The 8,580-nt window shown below is 49.7% G+C and overlaps 1 long non-coding RNA gene across 4 annotated transcripts; it reads left to right on the top strand.

Annotated features, from left to right (window-relative positions):
- The first annotated feature begins 658 nt into the window (after positions 1-658).
- On the top strand, positions 659-8,040 carry LOC122678331. Of its 4 annotated transcripts, XR_006336058.1 has the most exons (5): positions 659-695; positions 894-975; positions 2,176-2,273; positions 5,902-5,989; positions 7,533-8,040. It is a non-coding gene; the product is annotated as an uncharacterized LOC122678331 (long non-coding RNA). The 4 variants fall into 4 exon arrangements; XR_006336057.1 differs by having other exon boundaries at positions 669-975; XR_006336056.1 differs by lacking the exons at positions 659-695; positions 894-975 and having other exon boundaries at positions 1,825-2,273.
- The last annotated feature ends 540 nt before the right edge of the window (positions 8,041-8,580 follow it).

Here is an 8,580-nt window from a genome sequence, read left to right as displayed (position 1 = left end):
GCTCAGTGCCAGGGTGCCTGGGGCCAGGCCCGGGGCAAAGGGCAGACGCCCCACCCTGGAACTGAAGGGGGCAGGGACGGGGTGCCTAAGCCGGGTCCTGGGTCAGTGCCCCCCAACACGAGTTCCCTGCCCCCGGCTGGGCAGGATGTGGTGGCAGCTGCAGGAGGGTGGGCAGGATGTGGGGGTGGGGGCAGCTGAAACCAAGCCCGACAGTCGACTCCCCAGCTCCTCCCTTTTTCCCTCTCCCCACCCCCCCCACCGCCCCCTCCAGGTCACGTGGTTCCAGCCCAGGCACCGAGGGACTATTTCCCTCTTTCCGCGGAAGGACATAATCGACAGCGCAAACTCTAGTCACGACAGACTTTAGCTGTACCACGCCTTTTTCTTGCCTCCTAGCGCAAGACGGAAAGTTTTCCAAATACACAAATGTTTAAAGCCTTGAGCGCTAACCCTGGAGTGGCCCCTTTAAATGCAAATAAACCGCCCTCTGATTTTCGCCCCCCCACCCCCATCCCAACTTCGCTCCTCGTGCCCAGACTCCGCCAGCTGCCATTGACGTCACGCGTGCGTCAGCGTCGCCAGCCCAACCAGACGGCACGTGGGGGGAAGAAGGTGGCCTTAAAGGGCCAGACGCTTTCGTCCTGCCGGGTTACTGCTGTGAGATTTGGCCTTGAAAAAGAGAAATGAAATGCGAGGTGGGGAAATCTATTGGAACAGAAAGAAATGCTGGATAGACGTTAGGAAGGACTTCCAAGAGTAGGACGGCCGGGCCTTTCCTCCAGATTACCCATTTGTGTATTTGTCCCTGGGAGAGAACAGAACTCTGAGGGGAAAGGCAACTTGGCTCCACGACTCACCCAGTTATAATTTCAGCCTTTTTTCTATCCCTGCAGAGCATGTCCACAGCGCAAGGACTTCGGTCACTTCAGAATCCTCGCCACCAAGAGCAAAGGACGGAGTATCTAGATACTCAGTGTAAGAATTTGTAGAATGAATGAAGTACAGGGCAAAAACACATCTTTCCCTGACTGCCCCACCCAACCACGCATAGCACATATCCAAAGCTAAAGACAATCTCGCTCTCTTTTAAATATCCATGGCATTTAATGAACTTACATCTTTCTTCCATGTATTAGCCACCACAAACAAGGGCACTGGTTAAGAGCACAGAACTTGGAATCACGTGCACACAGGTTCCAATTCCATTTACAAGCTGAGTGACTTTGGACAGATCTCTTCTTGGTTCTACTGTCAAATGGGGGTAATGCTGCTTAGACCACAGATTTGTTAGAGGATTAAATGGGACAATTTCTGCGAAGTTCCTATATGGTATCTAATTCATAGTAAGCGCTCAAAAATGGTGGAGAGTAGGTTTTAAGATGGCCATCTTCCCTACTAAATTTCAGGCTTCTTGAGAGCAAGGAGCTTGCCATACTAATTTATTCCCAGCACCAACACAAGGCAAGACTTAACAGTTGGTGCTTTTGAAATGTTTGTTGAATGAATAAACACGAATGAATGAGTATAAGTATTTCAGTATTTCCTGAAATCTGACCTCCAAACCCACCGCTGAAATTGTTATCTAAAGGAAGAAAACGTGACAAGTGCCCCCTCTGTGCCCCAGGTTTTTAAAGCCTCAGGGTAGAGTTGGGGTGAGGCCCTAATCTCTGCGGTTGAACCAAAAGTATTATGCAAACAAGCCACAAATGATTGGTCTGTAGTGGAGAACTGAGGGGGCCCTTCCCACCACTCCCCATCCCCAGCTCAGCTGTTAATGCTCTGTCCCAGCAAACTCAGGCTGGGCATGTGCCAGGAACACAGGACACCAGGGAGCTAGAAGAGGAGAGCTTCTTGCCTCTTCAGAGTTTCTCAGCCCCGACACTAATCCAGCTTTGGTCTTTTCTTCTCTGGAGCCTAGTTCGCCACCCCCTCCCCCAACATACACCCTCAATTCTTCTCTCCCGCCCTGCCTCCCATCCTCCACAACAGCCCTCATTCCCCCCAAGGCTTCCCAACAGTTATATGGGGAGTGGGGATGGAGAGGGACACAAGACCTCCTATCACCTGATTCCAGCTCCTTGGCCAGAGGAGCTGTAGCCACCTTCTCCTGATTCAGTCTGTCTTGAAGCTGCTTATCGATCTGATTTTCAATATCTGTCACCATCTCTGAAATAGAAGGCTGACAGACAACAGAAGGGACTTCCTGCCAGGGGTGGAGCTATGAGCAGAAGGCCGAGAGAGTCCTCTCCTTCCTTGAAGACCAGGAAGAAGCGGTGAGACCCTCCTCTGGCTGACAGCAAACCTGTCACCCCAAGGAACCCTGGGGGATGCGGGTGGGTTTCCCCCACAGGAATCTACCATCGGCCTTCATGCTGGCTCCACCCCCTACAGGGGTGGGGTGCCGCCCAGGAGCACTCTGTGTTCTAGAAAACCCGAAAATAACCCGCCTTAGCTGTCCGGCTGCTATTTCTGTCCATCTTGTTTAATTATTCAAACCCAAGTTGGGGAGTGAACTATAAAAAGCTCTCCCACTTGGGGACCCAGGAGAGCTGGGAGACTCGCCAGGTTGCAATAGCAGCAGACCACAGGGTTTGGGTGAGGTCACTCGGTCCGGCCTCCTGCCTGAAAGTTCCATCTGCTGTTTGCTGGCTTCCTCTGCTAGAAGGCAGAATCCAGGCCTCCCTCCCTAAATCTCTCTCATGCCCTCATTTCAGCATCCCTCCAACCCAACCCTGCCTAGGAGCTGGGCTCCACCCCATCTTCCTTTACCCTGGAAGTATTTTCTCAGCCATCTCTTTGCTGACTGCTCCCTAGTCCTGGTTCTTAACCCACAGATGATATCGTCAGACCCGAGCCTCGGGAACTGAGGGAGATGGGGTAGGTAAAGAGATCAAGCCAGGTGACACAGACAGGGGGATGGACGCCATGCCCTGGGAAGGCACTCTGTCAGCTGGGGCAGTGCTAGGCAGCACTGTTCTGGGTGGGCGGGTTCCTGCCCATTGTAGGTGCTGAACCTCTGCAAGCGCTTCTCTCAGGGACTCTGACATTATAGCTGATGAGATGGAGGGAGAGCAGCAGAGAGGACTTGCTTTTCTGGAGCTAGTCCTCTTCTGGTTGGCCAGAAGTCCAATGTCAGTTTCCATTGAACCTGAAGTGGGGGCTGGCTGAGTGCAGAAAGCCTGGGGGTCATTTCTGTGAGGCGCCTCCCACCACAGACTTTTCCTGGAAAGGTGAAAACAAGGGGTGTGGTCATGGTTGCTAAGGCAACATGGGGTCATCACAGTGATCAATTTTTGGAGGTGGGGAGTGAGGGGATTAGTGTTAGTGAAGGGGAGACAGACAGTTACTCATTCTACGTAGGAGGGGCCTAAAGAGAGCCTGGGACAACCACAGAGACCCCAGAGATAGACACCCGTGGATGTGGAGTTACAGGATTACAAGGGATTACAAGGGGCCTTGAACCTCCAAAAAGGAACAGATCACATGAGGCAGATCAAGAGACCCAGGGCAGAGACAGCACAGCAGTGGGGCAAGCTGTCCAGTTGGGAGGGGGAATCAGCAGCCTGGCAGAAGTTGGGGACAAGGGAGGGTGGCAGGACTTTCTGAGAGTCAGTGTGGAACATGAATGTTGAAAAAGAACCTGGGCCTATCTGGGGACTTGTTTCCACACATTCCCTAGCAGCAGCAGCAGCAGCAGCCCCTGTCAGGTCCAGCCTGGCTCTCCCTGCTGTGGCTGATACTAAAGCTACTGGAGAGGTTGCTGAGATAGGGAGAAGAGGCACGCCGTTGCTAAGCAACCAGAGGCTGAGTACCTGGCAGCATAGGAGGGGGCCCTGGCACCGTTTGTAGGGGGCAGGGCAGGCAGGGAGACAGTAAGGGAACAGGGTGGACAGGACTCAAGGACTCCCTCTCCCATCCTCCTCATGAGTTAGACAAGAGAGAGGTACCTGTCAATCCACATGTCAATGAGTGTGTAAGTGTGTGTTCCTTCTCCAGGGTGCTGTGACTGTGTGTGCACTTGTCTGTGATATATTCCTCAGACTGTCTCTTGAGAGCAGTCAGCTGTGGGGATGCGAGCTAGGGGACAAAAGACCAGGTTAAGCATTTTTCATCAGGTGACAGAAGGGGTCAAATACTTGCCGCATCCGCTAAAAGGAGTTTCTGTGGAAATGCATAGGCCAGAGGGTAGAAACTTGGCAGGAGTTAGAATGGAGAGTCTGGTGGAACCTGCGTCCGCCTCCCAAGTCTGATGGAGGCTCCATAAAGGAGAGGCAGTGTGGTAGTGGGGTCGCTCACTCATCCCGGAAATCTGTGTTCTCAAAACTGAAGATCTCCACTGTATTTCATTATTTTCATTCTGTTACTTAAAATTTGTTTTCAAGTTGGCTGGAGTTTGACAGAAGCAACCATCAATAGGAAAAAGTTTATTCTTTCTCCTTTGAGCCCTGTCACTCATTCAACCGCACCTCTAACAAGTCTGTCAGGAAGTAGCTCAGGCCTTATGCGGTGTTGACTCAGGACTCACCACTCTTCTGGCGCTTCCTCCATTGGCTCAGTCAGCCCCTGTCCCCAAAGAGCACCTTCCTTTAACAATTGTTCATTGAGCACCTGTGACAGGGCACTGGGGAAGTGATGAGGGGTGGCCACCGTGGAGGTTCTTGCTCAGCACCCCCTCTGGAGGGCCAGCCTGCCCGCTGGTGTCTTGCCAAACTCTGGTTCTCCCCCTTGCCCTCCACTCACACATGTTGCACATACTGGTTAATAACTTCCTGAGGTCTGTCCTGGTATGTTTCCCAAATTCCATAGGGAACAGGGTATGCTTCAGCCCCCTCTTGCTGTCAGTTATTATTTGTTGTTGTTGTGTGCGTATTCTGTGTCTGACTCTTTGCGACCCCATGGACTGTAGCCCGCCAGGCTCCTCTGTCCATGGGATTCTCCAGGCAAGAAGACTGGAGTGGGTTGCAATGCCATCCTCCAGGGGATCCTCCCAACCTAGGGATCAAACCCACGTCTCCTGCATTTCCTGCATTGGCAGGCAGATTCTTTACCACTGCTCCCCCTGGGAAGACACTCCCCTACCACCAAACATCCACTCCCCCATGCCCCCTACCCCCGCTCTCAGTAAGAGCTGGGAAATCACTCCATCTCACACACTCCCCACTTGCCCCTGGAAGGCTGTGTTGCTGGGAAGACTCAGGGGCCAATAAGAGGCTGTCTTAGTCCTGATCCATGAGAAAGTTTAAAAATCAAGAATAGAAAGGGTATAAGCTTTGTTTTGTTTTCATTCCTGTCTGATGCCAGGCACTCTGAAAGGCATTAGATGGCCTCTTCTCATCATCCTACAATAGCTCATCTGACATACAGTTATCATCCTTATTTTACAGAGGATGAAACTGAAGCCCAGAGAGTTTAAGGAATGTGTGCATATTCGTCCAAGAGGTGGCTGTGGGATTCCAACCCAGGCCGGTCTGTGCCCAGTCAAGGGTCAGAGAGAAAATGGTTTCACTGTTGCCAAAAGAAGGAACACTGGAGGCCCAGGACTCCACACAGAGGGGAGACCTCAGGGAGTAATTGGAACTGTACTCTCATGAATTCAGTGTTGCAGCTGCTAATGAGGAAGAAAAGGGCACTGAGAGACCCAGCACGGTCACACAGGGACCTCGGAATTGCTCAGATTTCTGGGGAGAAAACCTGGGGAGAAGGCTGAGTCAGGCAAATCTGAGATCCAATCCCAGCTAGTCATTTCTAGCAGTGTGACCTTAGATGAGTCACTGACCCTCTTTGAGCTTCAGTTTCCTCAGTGATAACGTGAGGGTGATACTCATAAACTAACTGCAAAGATTACAATACATAATGTAAATGTGCCTTGCTACAAAGCCCCTCTCCTTCCATCCCCTACAGAAGGAGAGGATCATGTGTAACCGAGGCCAGACGGCAGAGTGGTGCAAATCTGTTGGTATAATACCAGGATGCTCAACGCATGGCAGAGGTTTGTGTAACATGTTAGAGGTTTCTGTCTCTTTCACGGCAGGGTGGAGGAAGGTTGTGTTCAGAACAAAAGTGTCAAGAAAGGGCCAAAAAAGAGTCCTCTACTGGAGAAGACGGAGTAACGATGACAGATGACAGAGGGAACACAATTCCCAACACCTGTTCTCTACCCATTTCTCTCCTAAAGCAGATATTTAAAGTGGAAACGAAAGCACTGAAGTTCTGGAAAAGTGAGAATCACATCTATAGCCCATTCATTCAGTGACTTCCGGTCTCCACCCCATGACGTTCAGCATTGAGGGACCTTGCACAGATGGTGTGGTAGCATGGCCCCCGGTCTGTGAGGAATCCTGGAGAACAGAAGGGAAGCAAAGGAGCTATTTTAAAAAATAGGAGCTTCCAGTGTTTAGGAGGAGGGAAAGATCAGTTTTCAAAACTCCAGGCCTGAACCCCACCCCCCCACCACTTTGGAAGGTGAGCAAGGAAAGCAAGAGTCATCGGGAGCTAGCTGAGGTTTGGTAACCCCTGACTCAGTGGGCACGGGCATCACCTGGGAGACAGTCAGCACTGCTGAGGAGGTCAGCCCACTCCAGAACGACTCATCACAACGTTCACTTTAACAAGATTTCAGGAGTGATTTGAAAAAAACTTCTCTTCACAAGAGAAAATTGGAACCACATGAGATAATGGATTTTGTTGGTCATTTCACAATATATACAAATATTGAATCATCATTATGTTGTACACCTGAAACTAATACAATGTTATATGTCCATTGTACCTTAAAAAGAGAGAGAGAATTAAAAAAACAAACAAAAAAACAACAGATACCTGTATGGGAAAGGTGTCTAAAAAAAAAATGTATATATGTGTGTGTATAACTGATTCATTTGTTGTACACTTGAAACTAACACAGCATTTTAAATCAACTGTGCTATGCTGTGTTTAGTGATGTCCAACTCTTTGGGCCCCCATGGACTGTAGCCTGCCAAGCTCCTCTTTGCATGGGATTCTCCAGGCAAGAATACTGGAGTGGGTTGCCATTTCTTTCTCCAGGGGATCTCCCCAACCCAGGGATTGAACCCAGGTCTCCCTCACTGCAGGCAGATTCTTTACCATCTGAGCCTCCAGAGAAGCCCAAGAATACTGGAGTGAGTAGCCTATCCCTTCAGGGGATCTTCCTGACCTAGGAGTCAAACTGGGCTCTCCTGCATTGCAGGCAGATAGATTCTTTACCAGCTGAGCTACCAGGGAAGCCCAGATCAACTATACTCCAGTATAAATTAAAGCAAAACAAACAGATGGAGAAGCACTGCTTGACCTGTCCTTGGACCCTCTACAAGGTGATTGATTTGTAAATGTCATCGAAAGCTAGGAGTCTCTTCAGGGGCGTCCCCCTGTATGGAGGTTAGTGAGGAGAGGCACTGGCTGGGACCAGCAGCTTATTTGACTTGTTTTAAACCGTGAGTTTCCAGGAACTCTTTCCCTTTGAAGAAGCAGGCCACAGCTAAAGATGTTTGAAAATTCTCTATGCTCTGTTATAGAATATCTATGCTATGGAATGCTGCACAGCCTTACAAAATATTGAATGGATCTGAGCCCACGGACGCACAACAGCCTCAGAAATTGCTCAGTGAAAAAAGCAAGCCTTGGACTTCCTTGGTGGTCCGGTGGTTAGGACTCTGCCCTTCCATTGCAGGGGGCACAGGTTCAGTGGATCCCTGGTTGGGGAACTAAGATCCCACAAAAAAACAAGTCTCACTTATGGACGTGGTGCCAGGGGAGGAAGGAGAGGGGGAGACGTACTGAGTAATAAAGAAACATACATTACCTTATGTAAAATAGATAACCGGTGGAAATTTGCTGTATGACGCAGGAAACTCAATTGTAACAACCTAGAGGGATGGGATGGGGAGGGAGGTGGGAGAGAGGTTCAAGAGGCAGGGGTCATACGTATACCTGTGGTGGATTCATGTTGATATTGGCGGAAACCAGCACATACTGTAAAGCAATTATCCTTCAGTTAAAAATAAATAAATTAAAAAAAAACAAGTCTCAGAGACATCGATGTAATAGCAGGTCATTTATGCAAATTAGCATGTATAGGTATATATATATATATATATATATATATATATATTAATCAATTACCTAATGGTTAGTGGCTTTTTCATTCAAGTCTCACGCTGCCCTACTCTGACAGGGATTAGGATGAAAGCTTCCTCATCTGTCTGGCACCTGGGGTGGGAACACTCAAGCAGGTGGGGTTCAGAAAAGCTATGATCTTTTCTTTCTCTAGTCTATCTTTGTGATCTTTCTGGCTTGGGGGCTTCAGGGTAGCCAGACTTCTTACAGTGTGGCTTACAGCTCTAGAAGTACGTGTCCCGACACAGACAGCCGAGAGGAATCAATATTGTTTCTTATGACAAGCCTTGGGAGTCACCTCGCATCACTTTTGTCACACCTTAGTGAGGCAGGCAGAGAGGCACGCTCAGGCTGTAGGACAGAGGACAGAGCCTCCACCTGATGGGGTGTGGCCAGGTTTTGAAGGTTTTGAGCACGTGGGATGGGAAATATTGTCACGACCATTTT

The sequence above is a fragment of the Cervus elaphus genome, chromosome 20 (assembly GCF_910594005.1).
Source record: "Cervus elaphus chromosome 20, mCerEla1.1, whole genome shotgun sequence".
NCBI classification, from domain to species: domain Eukaryota; kingdom Metazoa; phylum Chordata; class Mammalia; order Artiodactyla; family Cervidae; genus Cervus; species Cervus elaphus.
This window is presented reverse-complemented; position numbering and strand designations above follow the sequence as displayed.